A 7,453-nucleotide genomic window follows, 5' to 3' on the forward strand; every position below is an offset into this window, starting at 1 on the left:
AACCCCCTCCCTTCACAAACACAAAACTAGCCAATCTGACTCATCCAGTCACAGGCTCTTATCTATCATGGGGTCAGTCAATAAGCATTTATTAAGTGCCTAGTATGACTCACAAGATTTAAAGCCAAAAGAGACCTTAGAGGTCATTTAGGCCAACCCCCTCATTTTACAGATAAGGAAACTGAGGCCCATAAAGGTGAAGTGACTCATCCAAGGTCATTTGTAGCAAATAACATAACCAAGATTTCACTCAGGTCCTCTGACTCCATCCAACATGCTTTCCATGGCATTATGGGTGTATTCCCCTGCCTCTGCCCCAAGGTTGTTCCTCCCAGTTCCCCAGCCCTTGAATGATCTCTCTCCGTCCCTCTGTCTGTTAACAGCCTTCCCTTCCTTAAAGACCGTGTTCAAAAACCTCCTCCTCCATGAAGCATTCCTTGATTTTCCTTCTCTTCCCCATTACATCCCAACCATTGCTAACCATAACTCCTCTGATCTCAAGCTTCTCAGCTTAACCTCTCCTGTGCTTTTATTCTATTTATTTACATACATATCTGCTCCCCCGACTCCTAATAAATTTTAAACTCACTGAGAGCAGGAACGGTACCATTGTCCTTACCTTACCTGACAGGATATTTGCAAAGCACTCTGCAAGCCTTGAAGCACTATACAAATGCTAGCTATTATCATTATCATTATTAATTATTATCCTTACACCCCAATGTACTACATATAGTAGGCTGAACTGGAATTCAGATGAAGGACGCCACCATTTGTGGGGCAGCTAGGTGGCACAGTGGATATAGCGCCAGGCCTGGAGTCAGGAAGGCCTGAGTTCAAATCTGGCCTCAGACAGTTATTAGCTATGTGACCTTACGCAAGTCAGTTAATTCTATTTGCCTCAGTTTCCTAACTTGTAAAAGGAGCTGGAGAAGGAAATAATAAACCATTCCAGTATCTTTGCCAAGAAATCCCCAAGCAGAGTCACAAAAAGCCGGACACAATTAAAACAACTAGATGGCAAATGTCACATTTGTCTACACCTCAAATAAAATAAATTTTATTTAAGACTATAGGAACATAGATTTAGAGCTGGACGTTAGTGAAGGTTTCATTTCTATGAGGCACACAGAAGTAAAAACAGTGCTGTGTGTCTATAAGCACTATTGTTTTACAAGCTGCAGGCTCTGGAAACTCAGTTCTCTAGGCAAGTCTCTGAAGAATTCAAGTAACAGATAAATTGACATCTGTCCATATTAATCCCAGCTTGTATTTGGAGTAGATTTTTTTTGTTCTTTTCTTTATAGTCTTCAAAGTACTTTTATAGCATAGTGTCCTGCTAGGTGGCACAGTGAATAGAGTGCCAGTCCTGAAGTCAGGAAGACTCCTCTTCCTGAGTTCAAATCTGGCCTCTGTGTGACCCTCGGTAAGTCACCTAACCCTAGTGGCCTCAGTTTCCCCAACTGTAAAATGAGCTGGAGAAAGAATAGCAAACCACTCCAGTATCTTTGCCAAGAAAATTCCAAAAGGGGTCATGAAGAGTTGGAGACAACTAAAAAACATGTGAACAATACATTCAATCCTTACAACAACCTGCTGGAATATGCAAGGATGAGGATTCCAACAAAAAGGATGAAGAAACTGAGTCCTAGAGTGGTAAAGTGACGTGTCTATAGTCACACAAATAGCAGGGAGGCAGAATATCATAGGCCAAAGAGAATTTTCATTTTACAGATTGAGAAATTGAGGCCCAAAGAGACAAAGTGATTTGTCCAAGCCCACACAAATCGTACAAGCTTTGGCTCCAAACCCAGTCCTTTCCACCTCCACCCTCACCCCCATCCCTAACCCGCCCCCCAAGGCATCATAACGCCATTGGCAGAGGCAAGACTAGAAGTCCCAGCTTAGTCTTCTTACTACACTGTGCCAGGGGTCCCTGCACCTGTGGTCTAGAGGAAATAGCATTTGTAGCCAACGAATTTTGACCTTGTTGCAGGAGAGGGTGGAGAGCTCCTGTCCAGAGCCCAGGAACTGGAGAATGCCCAGCTCTGTGACTCTTGACTCTCTTGGAAGGGAGTTGAGGATAAGGAGAATGAGGTGGTATGGTGACTAGAAGGCTGAGTGTTGCTGTTCAGTCATTTCAGTGGTGTCTGACTCTTCATGACCCCATTTGGAGTTTTCTTGGCAAAAATACTGGAGTAGTTTGCCATTTCCTTCTCCAGGTCGTTTGACAGATGAGGAAACTAAGGCAAGCAGGGTTAAGTGACTTACCCAGGGTCACACAACTAGTAAGTGTCTGAGGCCAGATTTGAACTCATGAGGTAGAGTCTTCCTGATTCCAAGCCCAGTGCTGGACTCAAGTTCAAATCCACCTTCCTACATTTACCAACAGTGTGACCCCCCCCCAAACAAGTCATTTAACTTCTGTCTACCTCAATTTTCTGATCTATAAAATAGGGATAATAATAACACATATCTCCCAGTACTGTTGTGAGGATAAATGAGATATTTCTAAAATACTTTATGAATGCTATTATCATTATCATCATCATCATTATTACTAACAGGGAGCTAAAGAGGAAGAAGGAAGAGGGGAATAACAATTTTGCCTTGGGGTCCACTCCATCCCTTCCTCAATTTATATACAAACTTTGCATACATCAGGCAGGGCGACATTCCAGTAATTATTAATGTGCCCAAACCTGCTAGAAGAATCGGGAAGGAAGGAGGATAGAGCAGATGCTATAACGGAGGGAGGGGGTAGCCCAAGCTGATGTTCCCAATACGAGGCAGGTCTCAGCAGCAACTCTGGGGCCTGCCTACCTGACTCACGGTCTTTTTCATTCTTCTCCTCCCCAAGAAGGAAGAATAAGAAAAGCCCCAGTTAACCAAGGACAAACCTGCTGTCATCACCATCCTTCTATCGATGTGGCAACAGATGAATGTAGTCAGTGACTTCATCAATGTTGCCCAAACCAACTACCTGTTCCTGACCTCTCGGTATCTGCTGATATCACCCCCCTTCTCCTGGTCACCGGAATTTCAAACCTTAGGTCATTCTTGACTTCTCCCTCACATTCTCTCTCTTTCTATCCCATTCATTACTCAGTTGTGCCCGTTCATCCATATCAACACCCCTGGGATCGAACCCCTCCTTCCCACCCCGGCTACCATCTGTAACCCCAAGCCATCTTCACCTCCTTCCAGAACTTTTATAGTAATATTTTGCAATTCATCTCCCTGTCTCCCTTTCCTCCTCTTCTCACCTCCTTCAATCCATTCTGCACAAATTGCCAGGATAATCTTCCTAATGCATGGGTCCAACCATTACACACTCCTTTTTTTAAGAAAGAAAAACCTCAGGGGCTGCCTTTTCAGGGACCATAGTGTTGTAGTAGAAAGGCCAATGGTTTTAATTTTAAAGTATGTTATGGGGGCAACTAGGTAGTACAGTGGATAGAGAGCCAGCCCTGAAGTCAGGAGAAGCCAACTTCCTCTGACCTCAGACACTTCCTAGCTGTGTGACCCTGGGCAAGTCACTTAGCCCTGGCTGCCTCAAAAAACAGAAAGAAAGAAAGAAAAAGAAAGAAAAGAAAAGAAAGAAAAGAAAGAAAAGAAAAGAAAAGAAAAGAAAAGAAAAGAAAAGAAAAGAAAAGAAAAGAAAAGAAAGGAAAAGAAAGGAAAAGGAAAGGAAAAGGAAAGGAAAAGGAAAGGAAAAGGAAAGGAAAAGGAAAGGAAAAGGAAAGGAAAAGGAAAGGAAAGGAAAGGAAAGGAAAGGAAAGGAAAGGAAAGGAAAGGAAAGGAAGAAGGAAGGAAAGGAAAGGAAAGGAGGAAGGAAAGGAAAGGAAAGGAAAGGAAAGGAAAGGAAAGGAAAGGAAAGGAAAGGAAAGGAAGGAAAGGAAAGGAAAGGAAAGGAAAGGAAAGGAAAGGAAAGGAAAGGAAAGGAAAGGAAAGGAAAGGAAAGGAAAGGAAAGGAAAAGAAAAAAGAAAAAAAAGTGTGTTATGCATACATTTCTGAGAACCAGTTATTAAACATTTTAAACCAGCATACCACTGGTCAGAATTCCAGCTCTACTATTTAATGCCTGTGTAACCTACAACATTTCATCTCCCTGACCATCACTTTCCCTCACATGTGCAGTAATGGAGTTAGACAAAGTAATCTAGAATGGTCCTTTCTAAATTTTAAATTCTATGATCCTGCATCCTCATGCCTGTGGCCAAAGGGTTATTCTCTATGTGTGTGTCTGTGCATATGTCTGTGTCTGTGTAATGAGAACAACTGGCTTGATAAGAAGGGGTTGTTGACAGCTAAAGGCTGGAGAGGGAAGAGTAGAGGAGATTGAGATCATTGCCTCAGGAAGCCGCTGGAGTTACTGAGCTGCAGAAGCAAGAATATCGAGTATTATAGGCTTTCAAGCAAACCCAGGGAAAGGAAAAGCTTTCCAGTACTGCCTGAAGTGAACAGAACAAGAATGCATGAAATCTTGCTGGCAGAGAAATCTAAGGATGCATTCCAAGCCAAAAACAACGAAGCGATAGTAACCAACATTTGTGTGTCATTTCCATATTTATAAAGCTCCTTACATGCATGAACCCATTTGAACCTCAAAACAACCCTGGGATATGGGTATTACTGGCATCCTCATTTTACAGACAAGGAAACTGAGGCTCAGAGAGGAGCAAGGGACCAGTGGCAATCACAAGGAGGCAGGATTCAAACCCAGGTTTTTCTGAATTCACATCCAGGGCTCAGCTGTCTCTCTCCCAAAAGGCTTTGGATTATCTGCTGTGTTATATTGTCTGTACCACAGCTCCCCCTCAATTAGCATGGACAATTGACTGATTTTAAGGCATATGTTTGTCTGATACCGGTTTTATTGGATGAGAACCCTCTATATGCCTGTTTGTAATAGTGCTTCTGTCTAGATTGTCAATTCCCTAATTAACAACAAAAATAATAGCTCCAATAATTGCCGACCTGTGATTTTGTCAGTACTGAGAGTACTTCATGGGGGACTTCCTATAATTTTGGCTTACACAGTTGCCTTTGGCACTAAGGTTAAATGATTTGCCCAGGCTAAATCACGTGGCCAGGAAGTATCAAAAGCAGGACTTGAATTGAGGTCTTCTTAAGACCAAAGCCAGCTATAAGCTCTACTACTCCATTTGGCCTCTTTTTTTTTTTTTGACAGTCCTGCCCTCAAGGAGCTTACAGCCTTTTTTTTTTTGCTGTTTTATCATTTCAAACTCTTCATGCCTTCATTTGGGGTTTTCTTGGCAAAGATACTGGAATAGTTTTCCACTTCCTTCTCCTATACACATACACATATACATATATATACATGCATTCATATAATATTTATAAAGTCCTTAGCGCAGTACTTGGCATACAATAGGCACTTAATAAGTGCTTGTTTCCTTCCTTCCATCCACCCTGAGGAACCAGAAGCTTCTATTCTTCATGTTTTGTTTTTGCTTTTTGGTGAGGCAATGGGGTTAAGTGACTTGCCCAGGGTCACGCAGCTAGTAAGTATCAAGTGTCTGAGGCCGAATTTGAACTCAGGTCCTCCTGACACCAAGACCAGAGCTCTATCCACTGTGCCACCTAGCTGCCCCTTATTCTTCATGTTTTGCTATGGACCTGGATTACTGTGACTTCCAAAGCAAGAGAGGGCTAGAAGGTCATCCCTTCCGTAGTCACTATGGTATTAAACGTTTCTACCCTCCAAATATGGAATAGAAAAAAAAGGTAAACTAAGGTACACTCCTGATCCTATCGCTGAGTGGTGGTGGCACAGATCAGCCCCAAATTGTCAAGAAAGGTAATTCCTGGTATGCAAGTCACACTTCCATTGTGTTCTCTTTTCTAGATACCCACCAGAGCCTAGGCTAGGGCTATACCTATGATGCGGAAGAAGAAAAGGAAAAAGGTAAGGGAGAGGAGGCTCAAAAAGATTCAGTGCTAGTAGCAAAGACCATTTTCCTGCAAAGTAAAGGAACTTCCTTTCCTATGGAGTTTCAAGAGATGAGATGATTCTTTTCCACATGGGCTAGGTGAAGGGTCTCCCTGCCAAGGTCAAGGAGAGGGAATGTGGAGGCAGGGTGCAATAACCTCTGGGAACCCTACAATTCTTTGAAAGAAGATTGTGGACTAAGGGTGAGGCTCCTGACCCTGGAGTCAAAGCTAACCTGAGATATGCTAAGAAACCTAATTCCAAAGGCAAGAATGGCAAAATGAACTGAGTAGCTCTCCTAAAGAATTAAATTTTCCTCCCAGGGTGCGCCTGGAAGTCTGACAGTCATTTTGATCTGTAAGTTTCCCATAAGCTCTAGGAAATCAACAACACCCACTGTGCCAGTGACAGAAAAGTGACTCCTCCTATACCTGTTCCCCAATTAGTATAGAAGAGGGAAGAAAGAAAGAGATTAATCTGGGCTCAGAGCTAAGCTGAGAAGGCAGGGCAGGATTAAGTCTTTTCAAACTTGGCCTTCTAACCTTTTCCCTTCTCCGCTTGTTGGTTACCTCTTCCTTTACTTACCTAACAAAAGTTTTAGCACCATGAGCTGTGAAAGGAAAAAAGGTTTTCTCATAGGTTCTCATAGGATCTAGAGCCAGGAGGGACTTCAGAGATCATCTACAGAAAGAGCCATCAAGGGGCAGCTAGGTGGCGCAGTGGATGGAGCACCAGCCCTGGAGTCAAGAGGACCTGAGTTCAAATGCGACCTCAGACACATAACACTTACTAGCTGTGTGACCTTGGGCAAGTCACTTGACCCCAATTGCCTACAAAAAAGAAAAAAAAAGGTCACTTGTATAAAGCATATTCCTTTAAACTGCCCTGTGAGGCCAACTCGTCCTTCACCAGTCCCCATGTTAAAAATGAGAAAATTCAGAATCAGAGAGATTAGATGATTTGCTCCAAGTTATAAGGTCATAGATGGAAAAGACCTCAGAGATCATCTAACCCAACCCTTTCACTTTACATATAAGGAAACTGAGGCCCAGGTAGATGAGGCCCCACAGCTAATAAATAGGAGAATCAGGGTTCAAATCCAAATTCTCAGTCCATCCTCCTTTCCATTAGGCTGAGCTAACTCCCAGTCATACAAGCAGTAACCATCAGAGATAATATGCAAATCAGTCAATCAACAAGCATTTATTTAAGCCCATACTATATACTAGGCTATGCTGGGGCAGCGAAGTGGTGCAGTGGGTAGAACACTGGGCCTGAAATCAGGAAGATCTAAGTTCAAATCCAGCTTCAGACACTTGCTAGCTGTGTGACCGTGGACAAGTCACTTAACCTCTATTTGCTTCATTCCTCATCTGTAAAAAGGGGGACACGCTGGAGAAGTAAAGTGCAGTCCCCTCCAGTATCTTTGCCAAGAAAAAGTCCACAGGGTCATGAAGAGCTGGACATGACTGAATAACTTAACAACAATAGGCTAG

This window comes from Phascolarctos cinereus, unplaced genomic scaffold, assembly GCF_003287225.1.
Source record: "Phascolarctos cinereus isolate Bilbo 61053 unplaced genomic scaffold, phaCin_HiC Scaffold_5;HRSCAF=322, whole genome shotgun sequence".
NCBI lineage: Eukaryota > Metazoa > Chordata > Mammalia > Diprotodontia > Phascolarctidae > Phascolarctos > Phascolarctos cinereus.